The sequence below is a fragment of the Parambassis ranga genome, chromosome 6, assembly GCF_900634625.1.
Source record: "Parambassis ranga chromosome 6, fParRan2.1, whole genome shotgun sequence".
Classification (NCBI taxonomy): Eukaryota; Metazoa; Chordata; class Actinopteri; family Ambassidae; genus Parambassis; species Parambassis ranga.
The window spans coordinates 10,472,694-10,488,628 of record NC_041027.1 but is presented as its reverse complement, the minus strand read 5'-3'; the positions used below and the strand labels follow the sequence as shown (position 1 = coordinate 10,488,628).

Genomic DNA, 15,935 nt, shown 5'->3' with positions numbered 1-15,935 from the left:
AATGGCCTGCTAGGAAATGAGATGTACACTGTTAAATAGTTTGGAAAGACATCTTGCTCCGCTCTGGCATGGCCTGACCTCACTCAGCGAGCCAGCGTAACACCACACTACATCATTGATTCGGTGAAGGCTTTGAATAATGATGCTAGTTAGGAACTGTGAAGAAAGGACAAAGGAAAAACTCTGCCTTCTGTTTTTTCCTGCGCTCCTTGGCTGAGGCACTGACGTGAACCTGTTGATAGGGTCACACTGGAGGAGGGTTTGTGCGTTAACAAGCACTACCGACACATGCTCACACCCTGTCTGGTGTGAATGCGCCCCCTCTTTTTGTCCTTTAACTTGAGCCCCTCCAATGAGACAGCCTTTTGTTCCTGAGGCTCATATGCAGCCAGTGGTCTCTAACATGTGCTCATTCATAATGGAAAAGCACCAAAAGCAGCAAGACCAGCATTTTGTGCTTTTATAAAAGTGTTAGGAGGAATAAAAGTAGTTCCAGTGTCTGGATGAAAGTGACAGTCATACAGTTTATTTTAAAAAAAAAACTTGATTTTTGATAAAATAACCTTTGCAATGATTAGGAATAGAGTTAATCCTTCACTTGGTAATTTGAGTAAACTAAATTGTTACCATGGAAACATAGGTCTGAATTAGAGAGTTCAGCTGGTTAGCATCTTCTGTCTTTTCTTCTTTTTTATCTTCTATACTTCCTCCGTTCCTTCTCTCTTCTTCTGCACTAATGCCCTCTGTTGCCTTGGTTGGCTGGTGTACTCTTGCATGGATCACTCCCTGGGTATAAACACAGGTTTGGTTTTGCGAACACACCCAGAGAACCAGCGCATCTACTGAACCATGCAGAGATATTCACTGACTGTAACAGCAAGTGGATTGGATCACTCCACCTGTAAGGAAGTAAAGCAAACAAGAAAACCTTTCAGGACTCACTTCTCTTTGATTTAGGAGTGGATCTGTGTTAGTGAGGTTCACCAACACTGTTAGATTGTTTTCTGTCTTTTGTCTATAGACTCACTTTTTTACACTGCCTTTCCTGTTTACCCTCATAACGTCCCACTGATAGCATCAGAATCAAAGACCTCTGCTGATCCTGATAACAACCTCTGTCGACTCACTGTCTCCTCTTTCTCGTTATCTCTCACTCTGCTCTGTCTTTCACATCTTTCTGTCTGTCTGTGGCCTCCCTCTGCCACCGTCCCCCCTCAGCTCTAAAATAGGAAATGTCTAAATTATACTTTCTAATAGGTTGCAGTAGCCCTGTCCCCCTGCTCCCCTCCCTCCGTCTTCATATTTGCAATGAAGAGACAGGACAGATTTCATCTCCTCTCCTCTCCTCTCCTCTCCTCTCCTCTCCTCTCCTCTCCTCTCCTCTCCTCTCCTCTCCTCTCAGATGGGAACATCAATTCTTAATGCTCATTCTGCCACGCTTGTATCCCTCCCTCCCTCCTACTTCTTCCTCCCACTTCCTCCCCTCCGGGTGTACAAAAACCAGAGCACAGGGCGCCGGTCTCCCTTTTGCTCATCTCAAACACCTACAAGAAGATCTACTCTTCTCCTCTTGTTTTAATAAACCTTCCTGGGGCACCTTTGCTGTTTCCTCATTAAAAGTACTTCATGCAGGGCCTACACATCAACAGATCATTAACATATTAATTTTGAGACATTAGAATAACTGCTCTCAACAAATGAGGCAATCACTGAGATGATTGGCAGCCTCCTCTGGCCTCTACTGCAGATTCATCAGGCCCTGACTTGTGTATTCCTCTTCTGCCATGATGCCAGTTGTTTATCACTGTTAAGCCCGTGTGCTTACATCGTCTGACAGTCCCTCCCTTAACATTATTCACCATTTTCCTCCCCTCTTTTTAGTGCTTGAGTCAGTAGAACTGCAGCAGAAACTGTTACCTCCATGCATGTTTGGGCAGCGATCCATAGCAGACAGGATGGCTAGACGTGCTCATTTGTTACTATGGCTCCGTGTTGCCTTTTAAGTGATTGGGGAACTCAGCCGGTGTACACCTGTAAATGTCAGGGTGAGATGTTTTCTGGTTGCATAGCTACTTTTTTTTCCTCTTGCAGATGTATGGTATTTATTTTCCTCATTGCATTTCAACTAACATTTGTCTTCTTGTCACTACTCGCCTTCACTGTTTGTATAGTGAAAGCAAAGCAACCAGAATTGAAACTGCTCACTTCTTTTCCATCCTTCTTGTATTTTAGCCTTTATGTAAGCAGGAAAGCCTGACTGAGGACACACAGCTCATTCACTGAAGCTTTCAGATGCAGTACAAGCTCGATGGTTTTATTTTCTTGGACTAAGGGCACCTTGACTTTATTGTTAAGAGACAAGAGTGACAGTTTTTTTTTTAGTATCGTCTGTGCTTCCTGTGCTGAGGTTCTAATTGTGCTTCAGCTGTAGAGCGGCTGTTAATTTGACCCCCGTGACATCACTCATTAATCAACAGCCTTAAATGATCAGTAGGTGGCTCCAAACAGCCAGAGCCACTGCGGAGGAATGGCGTCTGTGATTAGGTTGGAAGTTTGCAGCGCAGGTGCTCCTTTAACGCCGGGCTATTAACACAATAACCAAAAAGCAATTAGATTGACTTTCTAAAATGGCAGTCAATTAGTAAAGCTGCTGAGCAGCATGGCGGGAAAGGTGAGAGAGGCACTGAGAGCCTGACGGCTGATGCGGAAACAGCTCTGAAGTCAGATTACAGAGACGAAATGATCATGTTTACCTTTGGTCCAAATCACCCTGCTCTTACTTACACCAGGATGCAGGCTGCACCCAATGTGTATACTGCTGTGTGTGTCTGTGATCACCTTGAATGAATCAAGTTCTTATGAGGGGAACTGTAGAACTGAAAAACCAGATTAGTGTAAGCAGACCTGGATCTGATGCTGGCTCTTTGGAGCAATGTGGTTAAATGTGCCTTGGCTCATGTTTTACACACTAACATCTGGCTTCTGTCTTCAATTGGAAAAGTACTTCGAGCTCTCATATAAACACCAGTAAGAGCATTTTCAGCATCACCTTGATTTCCAAGTCTAATTCCACCTTTGACAGCATGTTTTTAGCGTCCTTTTAGTGTTAAGATATGCATCGATTAAATCATCGTTTTCTCAGGAATCACACTTATTTTTGTTCTCCAGTCACACACTGTAAGTAAATTTAGGTTTAGTTCTTCTTAGAAGTTTGCTGAGGAAGAAAGTAAAAGCCCACTCGCAGCACTTTCTGCGAGATGTTTCTTTAAATCTTAAAAGCAAAGCTGCTCTCAAAGTTTCTTTGTTTGTGCTTTAAAGTTTGGCTGTGCAGACATCTGTGTTTTGTCTCCTGTCAGAACAAAGAGAGGACCAGAGTGACAGACTCTGACTGATGTGATTAATCCTTGAAATTTTCCACTGATGTCTCTGGCGACTGAAAATAGTTAACCTAAAGAAGATGTGCGTGTGTGTGTGTGTCTGTAAAGCCCGCTCTATTTGTTATTCATGGGAGACGTACAGAGCTCCGAGGAAAATGATGAAAAAGCCACTCTTCTTGCCATGGAAATGAAAGGTATTTACTCTGAGATGTTTGGGTTTGTTAGAAGCACTCTGTGACTTGGAGACTGAATGAAGAATAAATTATGCCAGGACATCACCCGGTGTGATTGTATGTATTTATACATGTCAGTAACTCTCAAAGCGTGCAGCTTGCTGCTTTAAGAGGGCAGGCTTAGCAGGAAGTAAGAAAGTGATGTTGTCATGGGAGTGGACATGTTAATTATTATTGACAAGGCAGACAACACAGGAGGATGTTTTGAATGCTGCACATAGTACTCAGTAAAAGGCCTCATGGATAATTCAGTCATAAATATTTGAAGTCAAGGGTTTAGAGAATTTAAAAACAGCTCACAGCGTGTTGATTTGTGGTTCCTATTAGAAGGAGTGTTTGCCTAGTTTAACTTCAGAAATGGTTTGAACCTGGTCCCTCACCTTTCCATAGAATCAACAACCAGACATTACTGTAGTGCTGTCCTTTTCTGAAGTGGAACATGGGTCAAAAACACATTTTTATATCATGCTGAAAACACGTAACACCGAGTGTGACTTTCTGGAAATGAAAATTCGAGCAAGGAGCTCCTCCTTTATCGACTGAGATAAAGTTTTAAAGAGGTACTCCAAAAACAAAGAGCAATATTAACAAATTGAAAGCTTTGACACATTTAGGATTGGTTTATTGGTGTTATCTCAAGCTGGAGAAAGACCTAAGGCTACAGACCACCTAGGTCTGTATGGATGCACAAATGTGATCATTAATTCAGGTTTTTTTTTGTTTTATTCACCCACATCAGTGTGTGTATAATTGGGAATCTGTTGATCTCCACATGTGATCATTGGCAGTGGCAGAATCAGTAATTTGATGATGGACAAAAGTAAGTGATTGGAGTGTTATGTTTAAAATTCATGGTCATCTTCTTTAAAGGTAGGGTAGGAGATTTCATTCTGATGCACTTTTTGTTAAATTAGTGTAACTTCTCTTTACAATCCGATAGCAACCAATTAGTTTCGCATTAAAACGAAGAATATTAATCATCTGTGGAAGCTATAAAACGCTAAAAACATCAGCCAATCCTCCGGGTGGACCCTGCACGGAGTATTGGCTGGTTGTCACTCTCTCCCTGCTCTGCGCGCACCAGAGAGGTACGTGCATGATGGCCGAAGTCACAGACCGCAGCTCGTCTTCAGGTAATGCGCGTCCATGTGGTTGGGAGGCGTGGCTTCGGGGTGAGCGCAGAGAGAAAGGGGCGTGTGTTTACTTTCAAAATCTGGCCGACTCTCACTGAGTTTTCAAAATCTCCTACCCTACCTTTAATAGCTCATGTCTACATTACGTTTTTGTATTTCAAGTGTTGGAGAGACAACAGCTTTGAACTAAAATAAGTCGGGAACACCTGCAGTTGATATTTTTGCACAATATTTCCTTCCTTAAAGGTAAAGAGGAAAAAACAATCAATAAAGAAACCTGAATGTGACTCAAGGTCACCTTCACACTTTAAATGACATTATTATTCATATTTTATTCCAGTTCTCGTTGCACTCCCCTCAATTTGAATCAGGTCTGCTTATTGTAGGTCACTGGCTGCATTATGCATTAAGAGAAAACGTATTAATGTATTCGACTGTACTTTCTGTATGAACACATTATCTACAGTACACGTAAAAGCCGACTTTAATGGTTGTGCTGTTGTTGAGGGTTTTTGCTGAGTTGTCTACACCCGAAACAGTGGATGTCATCTACGTATGAATATATATACGCAGATGTGCAGGCGTATAGAATATTTAATGCACAACTTATCAGAAATGCCTGCACAGTGCAGGATGTGTGCACTGAAATGGGTGCATGCAGTGTGTTTGTCAGTCACTTTGTAAGTAAATGGGTGATCAGTCTGTATGTGAGTATTGTTTTAAGTAACACAGTCCACATTTTGCATGCAGTCGGTTCTGTAAATGTGCGAATTTTGTCACGCATGAGAGTCTTGTGAGTCGCGCCGTGAATGCCTAATAACTCTTTTAATAGGTTGCAGCAGATTGAGCTGTGATGCTTTCCAGCTGAGACGTTTTTGGGTCAGAGTTTTTTTTTTTTTCTTCTAATAATTGCTTTGATCACAGGAATAATTAGGTTTTCTTCTTTCATGCGCTCAAAACACACACACACACACACACACACACACACACACACACACACACAGTCTCAGGCACCTCTCCCATCCTTCAGTGTACAGTGACATACATTCACAGCACACACTGACAGCAGATACAAAGATACTCCTTTTGGCTATAACACAAGTGAAACACTGTCAGATCAAAGATTTACTGGAAGCTGATTCTTCCAAATTTTTAAGATAATGTGAATTTTAAACAGAACATTCACTTCAATGTGCCAGGATAAGAAGCGATAATCGCTCTCCTGAAGCTGCTGTTACTACCTCTTACCTTGTTTGTGGGATGGCTCGGGGCGTGCTGTGCTGAAACCTAAATTCAACCCCCCACCCCCCACAATGCTTCTTTCTTCTTCCGTTATTTGATTCTCCAGGACAATTTTGGGAGAGAGGTTTAAATAAAATGAGAAAAAAACCATCCCTGCTATGAAGATTTACCTGCATTCAATGAATTTACTGCAGACATTGTTCCTTTGATCAGTTTTGGACCATAATAGTCATGTGACAAATCGTTGAGAGCTTTGGGTGAGGTGTGTAAATACATATACCAATATACCATTTACATATTCCTATTATAATCCTGAATATTCCACATATGAACCCTGACTGACCCAAACAGATTGAATCTTCAAACCGCTGCACAGGGCTACTGTTCAACCTGACGGCTTTTTACTGGTTTGTTTTTAGCTCAAACTCTGGATGTCTGAACATAACAAATAATGAGGTTATATGTCAGAAAATTAGCCCTTAATGAAGACAAATACGTCGTTGTCACACGGCTGTTCCTGCATGTAGACTTGTCAGCTTGTGATTGACGTTTTAGGCCACCGACGAATGTTTCGCCGTGTGTCTTCTGAAGGTCTCCAAGGACGGCGGCCCACATGGTTCTGTGCAACAAACCACCTGCCTGCGACAGGTTACATGTAAACACCAGACGTTATTAAATCACATCTCGTGTTAGCAGTCAAAGTGAAATCGGCTGAACGTTTGGAAAAAAAATACAAAATTTTCAAGATTTCTTTGCCTAAGTTGGAGTTCACTGTCATTTTAGTGTCATAAGTGTGGACCACCTTAACAAAAATGCTTATTTCTGTGCTTCAGGCAATGTTTTGACACAACTTGAGTTCCTCCTCTGTGGAAATGTAAGCACGTCCAGGTACTAAGTATGCAGTGACTGGAAAAAAAAGTTTAATTTAGTTAAATGAGATTTTTCACTGCAGAGTTGGAGCTGTGCTGTTTAGGATTCAGTGTTTGTGTTGTTAAGCCTGTGTGTGTGTGTGTGTGACATGTGTTTCACACCGTGACACATGCACACCGCAATCCAATTTTTGTTCTCACCCAGCCTATGAGAATTTATGATTACATTTTCTATAAATATTTATTAAGCCCTTCCGCTACATGTATAATCCAAATATTGATCACCTCCCTCCTTCTACATGAGCAATGCCCCCCCCCCCCCCCCAATCCTCGTATCTTTATCACTCAGTGTTGCACGCTGCTTACATGCATGTAACCTCAGCGAATGTTCACGTAATGCCGAGAGGTGTGGAGGCTAAAGAGAAGCCGAGGACCTCAGATTAGAGCAGATGATAAAATGAAATTTTAATAATCCCTGCGGTGAAACTGGGTCGTGGCAGAAGTAAAGAATAGAAGCCAAGAATAAAGCAAATGGGGACTTTGAAGATAATGCAAGTAATTACAACCACAGGACATGCTGTGTTGAGCAGAAAACACACACACACAGGAGGTAAAGATGTTTACAGCAGATTAGAAACGTAATCCCGACGGAACATGTGTTCAAAACATATGGCTGCTCTTCTGATCCCATTTACAGAGTTGCGTTGGCACATGCATGACTCTAATAATAATATAAGAGAGCTGAAACACCAACTGAACCTTGTCGAAACATGGACGAGTGCTGAATGCAAAAATCAGGGAGCAGCTTGTCCAGGTCACACCAACGGGCTTACTGGGATTATGTTGCTTGTCCAAACAATCAGACTGCTGATTTGATCAGTATTGCTGCGGACATCTGCAGTTGGATTTCAGACTGAAGCTCTCATTATAACCCCCAGTGTAACATAATCAGATTTAATCGTCATCTTAAGCGTCAGATGAACTTTATTGATCCTGGCAGCTGAATTGGGTCATCGCAGTTAACAGCGATTGAAGGAGTTTGTTGTCAGACGTAAAACAACAACATTTTCGGATTCTCGGTTAATTCCTGGAGCAAAAAATAGTTTTTGTGTGACTATGGCTGATAATCTGCTGAAATTTCACTAGAAGTTTTTTAGCTTTTGCAATTACTGTTTAAAGGTAGGGTAGGAGATTTTGAAAACTCAGTGAGAGTCAGCCAGATTTTGAAAGTAAACACACGCCCCCGTTCTCTCGGAGTTCACCCAGAAGCCATGCCTCCCAACCAGTCTGTGACTTCGGCCATCATGCACCTACCTCTCTGATGCACGCAGAGCAGGAAGAGAGTGACAACCAGTTAACTATACACGCAGGGGGCGCCTTGTAGGATTGGCTGATGTTTTTAGCGTTTTATAGCTTCCACAGATGATTAATATTCTTCGTTTTAAAGCGAAACTGCTGAACTAATTGGTTGCTATCGGATTGTAAAGAGAAGTTACACTAATTTAACAAAAAGTTCATCAGAATGAAATCTCCTACCCTACCTTTAAGTGTTTTAGGGATGCAAAATATTTTTTTTAATTTTTTTTGTTTGTCTAATATCTGATATGACAATGTGATCAAACTCATTTTGGCCAGTTACCACCGCCAGTACTGATATATGCACATATGTTTTTCAGTGAGGGGTTAGCCTTTCATACAGTTTACATACAGTTCATACAGTCTGTGGTGGACATACACAATAAACAGCTTGTTGGGATTGTGTTGGGTTTGATTGACTGACCTGTGCTCTCAGGCTTTTTACCAGAAATATGACACTATTAGATTAGATTTGGAAAGTTGTGTTAAGGCTGCAGGTCAACGGAAAAGTCTTAATCAATAAGTGTAAACCATGATATTCTTCAGAGCTGAATTTCGATGGGAAAACATCTGTGACCTGGTGTAGGCTGTCAAAAAAGGATGTACTGGGACTGAAGAAAAGTACTTTCACCTGCTTGGCTCCTTCTTCTGTGTGACACAAGGCTGAAAGGCGGCTGTGGTTTGCTGTGACTGGAGTTTTCTCCAAAAGAAAAAAAACTCAAGCCACACAATTAAAATGATGGATTTGAGGGCATATGTGCCTTTTTTTAATAACACACACTGAATATAAGTTTTAATATTAGCATACTGGAGACTATCACTTGAACCCTGCACATGTATATGTTTGATCCGAGTCCCTGATTCAGCCCATGTCAGAACATTTTGTCACTTGTTCACATTTCTTGCCGCTCTTTGTTCAAGTGAAATCCCTTACTAAGCTCAAACCAGAAGGCGCCGCTCCCCCGCTATCTGGATCTTTTCGCCTTATAATTGGAGAGGATCCTTTTAATACCACCAGGAAAGCTGGAGACAAAGTGTGGGTTTTCGTGCACACGGGTGTGATCAGGGTGTTGTTGGTCTCTCCACTCGTGATCAGCGCTGGTCGGCACAGAGCAGCGCTGATTGGAGCCATCAGAGCGAGGAGAATGGCGTTTTCCACACCTTCTGCCTCTCATGTGTGTGTGAATGAAAATCTTGCCCCATTTGTCCCGTGTAACAGAAGCAAGACGGCCTGAACTCTCCTCTCCTCTGTCTTTTCTGTCTCGCATAGACTGATGCACAAAGGCTTATCTGAAGAAGGGGGGGAACGGTGAGAAATGAACTATGAACGATTAGAAATTGAAAGAAGATTGCTTTTGATTAGCGCTCATTAATTAACTCAGTCAGCTGCTTGCCTGCTCCCTAGCCAGCCCATCCACAATACACGGCCTGACTGCATGATTAACTCAACTTTTGTTTGTGCAAGTCGAGGGGGAGGCATGTTATCGTCAGTGGAGCAAGACATGAGGACATTTTTTTTCCCCTTTTTTGATCTTGTAGTTTTATAATGAAAAACAGATGAAGCTTAACAGTTTGCTCTGTGTCTTTTGTGCTGGTCTGCAGGTGTGTGCACGTGGTTTAATCATCTTTGTATCCAATGCATGACTACTGGATGCAGCCGGCCTTAACAACATGCATGATTAGTGTTACGGGACAACAGTGTGCTGTCAAGTTAAATTGAATGACAATGAATGATTGATTAAGAGAGGGGGTGAAAAGGGAAAGATGAAAGAAAGGCAGAGAAGGGGAGCGTGAATGGGAGTGAGGACATTAAAGGTACTTTAGGTAAGAAAGGATGAATGAAGGTGGAATAAATGAGCAGAAAGTGTGGAAGGAAAAAAGAAACCAAATTAATACTACGTAGAGGAGGGGGACTCCAAAAAAACAAGGACATGTTTTTTAAGTGAAAGGAGATGAAAGAAAGTTACAGGCGCAAAAACAGAAAGAACAAAGGAGGGGGGGAGGCAGGAGCTGGGAGGGATGGAGCAATTTCATAAGAAGATAAGATATGGAAGACGAGATTCAGAGGAGCCCCAATTTCACAGTGGTGTGAGCGCCGCGGGTTTGTGCTGTTACGGCATTACAAGGAGCGCTCCACTTGATTGCGCATTAGTCCTATTGTGGTGGGAGCTCTGCACATGTTTTATTTAGCAGCTTCGCTCCGGCTCGGCTGCAGCAGGATGGACGTTTGTTTGTTCTTCAGCCTTGCTGTGTGCCTGGGGGTCGTCGATGCACAGCCACGTCCCCTCAATGCTAATGCACGGAGGAGCATTAGTGGAGTGTGTCAGCCTTCGCTTTCCCCACTGCTGGCACAGATGTTATTATCGGCCCGTCAGAGCTCCCACTGTGGAAAAGGGGGACGTTTCAGGGTTTTCTTGATTTCACACAGGGGTCAGATCAGTCTTTATGTCAGATTTCTGAGGCTGTGCGTACAAAGATGCTTCTATATGTGATGTCTCAAAGGCCGCTTGTCTCTCATATGTATCGTCCCTCCAAGAGGTGAAACGTCTCACCCATGGTTTATTCTGTGCTTGAACCTTTCTCTGGCTGTCTTGACCTGCAGACAGCAGCAGCAGCAGCTGTTGATATCCATACATACAGGTGTAGAGATACTTGTATCTTAACATTTTGTATTTTGCAACACAGCCTTACTTGAACTTTACAGTTTTAATCTACTCTCCATATCAATTATTCCTGCTTGAATTAACCATGAATACATATCACACGCAGTCTGAGTCTACATGCATTGTGTCTGGCTGAAAATAGACCAGGCTTCTGTCTGAATGTTCCTGCATTGTTTGCATACATGTCAGTTTGTTTATGAGAGGGACGGTGTGATGCTTGGCTGCACACACACACACACCAGTGTCCCTATGTGTGCCGACTCACATGCGGTATATGCGAAGGCATTAGCTGGTAATTAGAAGATTAATAACAGTAATGATAATGGCTCCACATTCAGGCACGATACCCCAGTTATTCAGAGAACGCCTGTGTTGTCAGTCCCCAGTGATCTCTTGTGAGTTGCCTGTTTGTTCCCCAGTAAACACGTATTGGCTTTGTATCTGAAAGCAGTTTTACAGTCAGTAAGGGAAATCAAAGCGGAAAACATTGCGAACAGCCACTGAAGCAAAGCCTCAGCTTCACTGTACCGTGTTTCTGAATGTTATTCATTTGAACATTCAGTCCGCTCTGGCCCGCCTGTCCGTCTCTCAGTGGACCGCCCCACTAAAAAGTGACTTATTGTCTCACACACCGTGATCATTAGAGAGAGATGTCTCCAGAGATGCACTGCAAATGGGACAGTACAACGCACACACACACACACACCAGTAAACATTCTTTAGTGTGTATGCTGCTCTTTCTGTTGATATGCTGCTGCAGGACACACACATGCACATCACATGCATGCAGCTGCTGGGTCTGTTGCTCACTTAGTTGTTGTTATTTCAGACCAGCTGTCTGCACAATTTCCTAGAGTCAGAAACATCTGTGTTCACCCCCCCAAACCTCCCCCCTCCAGCTCTCCCCCACCATTCCCACCCTTACCATCGTTCGCCCACACACCCACCCTGTGTATTTTTCATTATTAAGAGCCTATCAATGTGACAGAAATACAACTTAAAAGAAGAAAAAAAAGTCAGCACGGAGGCAAATTGGCACCGTGAGAGCAACCGTCAGCACTCCTCTGCTTTGTGTGTGTGTGCTTGTTTGTTGTCTTTGTGCGGGTGCTCCCATTATTTTGAGTGTGTGTCTTCTTGGATTCCTCTCTCAGTAGGGAAGTATTTTTACAGTATGTAGATATTTTATTTCCTTGTGTGTGTGTGTGTGTGTGTGCAATAAAGAGTGAATGACGGTAATCAACAGGGCGCCACGGAGCAAGCGGACATTGGCAACTTGATATTGCAGCATCACACAATGAGAGAAGTAACTCATTAATGTAACCCCATACAGTTAGTTATATTGTTCAAAGCCCTGTATGCACCTTTACTCACTCAAAGCCAGCAGCCATGCAGATATTATTGATCCAATTCTTCTCAAAGGGCAGAGTCGTGCTTGAAGAAAGAATTTCCCTTTATAGTTTTGGCTGAAAGGCTCAGAAAGAAGCACAGTTTGAATATCTGTCTCCTTTCAGAGCTGTAATTTCAATCAATACCTGACATTGGAGTCAAACTCATGAGATGCAAACATTTCTTGAGATATTCAGACGAATAAATAGACACACATTCTGGTTATGTGATGTGGAAAACCTTTCTGCAGTCTGCCAGGCTGGCTTTTATTCGTCACCGCCCGTATACCTGCCTGTGATTCTCAGCAGCTTTTCTCCCCGTGGTCCCCTCTATTCGGAACAACAAGCTGGTCTCCTCCATCAATATCTGCCTCACTATATGTCTAGACATTCAGACACTTGCTGGGGGTTCACTCTGTCTAATGGCAATCTAGCTGTATATTTTTCTAAAAGCTCTCCCCTAAGAGCCATCGCCACAAGTTTGTTTGAGCTCTGTGAAGCCTTTGCACATGCTTAAGTTCTCTCTCTCTTTGTTTTCACTCGCTCATCTCATCTCTCTCTCTCCTCTCCCAGCCTCAGTGTGTTGTCTAGGTGTTAGCTGTGTGTGGTGGCGGTGAAATAATGGTGTTAATTTGCTTCTGTTGAGGTGAAAAAACAATCCATCTTACACCCACCTCCTGTAAAAAGAAAAAAAAGATACAAAGCTCTGACTTCTGCTGAAGTTCTGCCGCTCTGCACTGAGAGAACTGGATTAGTTGATGTATATATGTGCTTCAGGCTCTGTTGTGATGACTTTAGCCAGTTAGCGAGCTACAGTTGTGCAACTCAGGAAGTAAAACAGGTGATGTTTGGAGAAGGAGATGGAGAGGTTTTCCCAGAAAGAGAAAAATCTGTGTGAGTGCATGCGTATAAAAACAATACAGTGTACCTACTTACTAGTATGAGTAGGTAGGTGTGAGTTTGTATGCCTTTTCACACATGATTATATGTATTTAGTTTGATAGTATCGTCCTCAGTGTGCGGCATTCATTAAATAAAATGGAGGTTTATGTCGGGGAATGTGTATATTATATGGATGTGCTGCTTGCTCTGCATTGTTCTCTGGCTGCTGAAACAAAAGCATCAGACAGCCGCAGGTGTCACAATTCACCACAACACCCAATGTGCATAATTGGTAGAAACCCACTGTTTATAATTGGATGTGAAAAGAGTTTTTCCTCACTCCGTGCATCTCTTTGTGAACGCGGCCTCTCTCTCGCTCCTTCTCTTGCAGCCCTGTCAGTGCTGCGGTCGAGTGAAGAACAGCTTCCCGTCCCGCAGAATAAGTTCATGGGTGACATCGAGGAGCTCGCCGCCAGTTACGAACGCAAACTGATCGAGGTGAGTAATGTCACCGTTTACTCCAACAGGTGGTTAGCTTAGCTTCAAGTGATCTTCTTCCCCCTGATCCATCCCTCAGTAAATATAGCGTCAACTGAAATTTCTTATAAAGCTGTCAACGTTGCTAGGCAACAGGAGTGATGCATTGTGACATCTGACAGTCTCATTTAATAACACTTGTTGTTTGTGGCCTTTAAAGAACAGCCCCTGAGTTTGGACGCAGCTCATTTGTAGTCTGTTTCAACCTGGTTGCTTCTTGCTTCAAAGAGGACGTTGAGTCTTCAGTCTAGACGTTCCTGAGTGCCAGATTTCAGTCGTCTGCAAAAGTTGCAGGTTTTTCAGGTTGTTTGAAGTTGTGTAGTGGAAGAACTCTTTCCTAACCACTTCTATAAAAGGTGTATTGTACGAAGGAGAAGAAGCATTATGCTGTGTATTGCTGCCTAAATGATGATCAGACTTGTGTCCAGTTTGTTGTTAGATTTACCGCAGAGGCGCCACTCCCAGTGAGGAGTGTACATCGTAATGGGAATTGCCATGTGTGTCTACATGAATAATTAACATGTGGTTTTATATTTCTTTTATAAGAAATAATGTGTTTTGTTTTCACTTATTTATGCTCATACATGTATTGTGCATTTTCAATAGTGTTTACTTATTTATTTGTTCATTTGCTTGGCTGTCTGTCTCAGTCGGGGCATTCAGCGCTAGCCTGAAAGATATGTGTGCCACACAACGGCTCCATGGACTCTCTTGGTCCCGAGCCAGACGACCTCGAGTGTGTCATATAAATAGTCCTGTCATGTGGAATGTAGATGTGTTACTTGTCTTTGTTAGGTAATGAGTTGTCTCGTGGATGTATGTTAAATGTGAAAGTGGCAGCAGCACTGAGCCCCGTGCTCGCTCTTTGGCTAATGATGGCAGAACAGGAGGGATGTTGAAGCTAACAGGACATACAGGGTGCTCTTGTTATTGTTCACCATCAGCGCTGTCAACAGTCCGCTTTAATAAGACTTACCATAATATTCAAAGAAGGAGCATGGCTTCTAATATAATAAAGCGTCACAGTGTGTAGACATGGAGTATTAGAGATTGTATGACTTCAATTATTGAAACCTAATCTGACCAGCCAACGTATTGATTTTAGCAAATGTCACATCAAGCCTTGTTGGATACATACAGGCCTGCCAGAGTCGAGTAAATAACAGACAGGACTCTAAATTAGTTAAGTGTTTGTGGCCAGCTTGGGTTGTTATTTAAGAATGTTGATGATTTTGTTCATATTTGAATGAGTTTTTGTCTCTTTTCTTGCTGCATCTTCTGTCTTTTTGTTCTTGTCATCCCTTTAAATGGAGAATAAATCTGAGCAAACCCGTGTGATGTACAGGGTGATATTCAGCTGCTGCTGAAACATAAAAGTCGAAGAAATTATTGTGGTTTTTGAAGCTAGATTTCTGCTTCTTCAGACAGAAGACAACAAGCTGTTTAGTTTTACCTTATCACTTCTAATGTTCTGCTGTGTGCAGGCCTCCTCCATGACATATATACAGCACAACAAAGTAAAATGTCAATGCTTGATTGCTCATTCCTGGTGCTGCCTATGACGTTTTCACAGTTGTAGAAGTGGGGTTATTTTGGAAGTTGTTCGTAGGAGGTGACTGTCTGTCAGCTCTCTGACTGACTGTCACCTGTCTGAGCTTCCACATCAACCTTTTTATAACCAACCTGGTTGACAGTGACTTGGGTAGAAAGCATCTATTTGTTACCTTTGATGGAATCTCATAGCTTCTCGTGTTTTCTTCGCCTGTCTGCTGTACCAGATGCTTCATGAGTTCATGCATGTAGACGTGTGTGTTTGCTTGTTTGAAGTGAACAACAACGTTTGAGAGACAGATGCAAAGAGAGAGAAAAAAAACACAAAGAGGAAAGATGCGCAGCAACTGGGAGGAGAAAGACCTCAGAATTTTAATTTGCATCTTTATTGTGCGTAATAAAAACAAATGTATATGTCTGCTGAGGCTTCTGTGTGACATTGATCTGGGAGTCTCGACTGAAAAGGGAAAAAGGTTGAAAGGCTGATGTAACACATCCTCTTATCAGAGCAGGCAGGCTGTTGGTGTCAGGCTGAAGGTTTCTGTAGAGGCATGTTGTCCATCTTTACTGAGCAATATGCTCTGTCTGTAATAAATAAATCAGACCTGGTTTTAAATCAAAATGAAGAGGAGCATAGAGTCACCTGGATTTTGTATTTTTATTTTAAATACTTAAATAATCCCAGAGGGAAATTGCTTAAGGCTGCT

General features: G+C 42.5%; 1 protein-coding gene across 2 annotated transcripts in view; it reads left to right on the top strand.

The window, feature by feature from the left end:
* Positions 1–13,638, top strand: part of snx29 (sorting nexin 29) — a 50,524-nt gene extending 36,886 nt beyond the window's left edge. Inside the window, exon 16 of one of the 2 annotated variants that reach the window (XM_028407499.1) lies at positions 13,532–13,638. The gene's annotated coding sequence lies outside the window, so the exon portion shown is untranslated. Of the gene's footprint in view, positions 1–9,480; positions 9,520–13,531 lie in introns of those variants that run through there. The other variant, XM_028407501.1, reaches the window with a different exon arrangement.
* Positions 13,639–15,935: the final 2,297 nt, after the last annotated feature.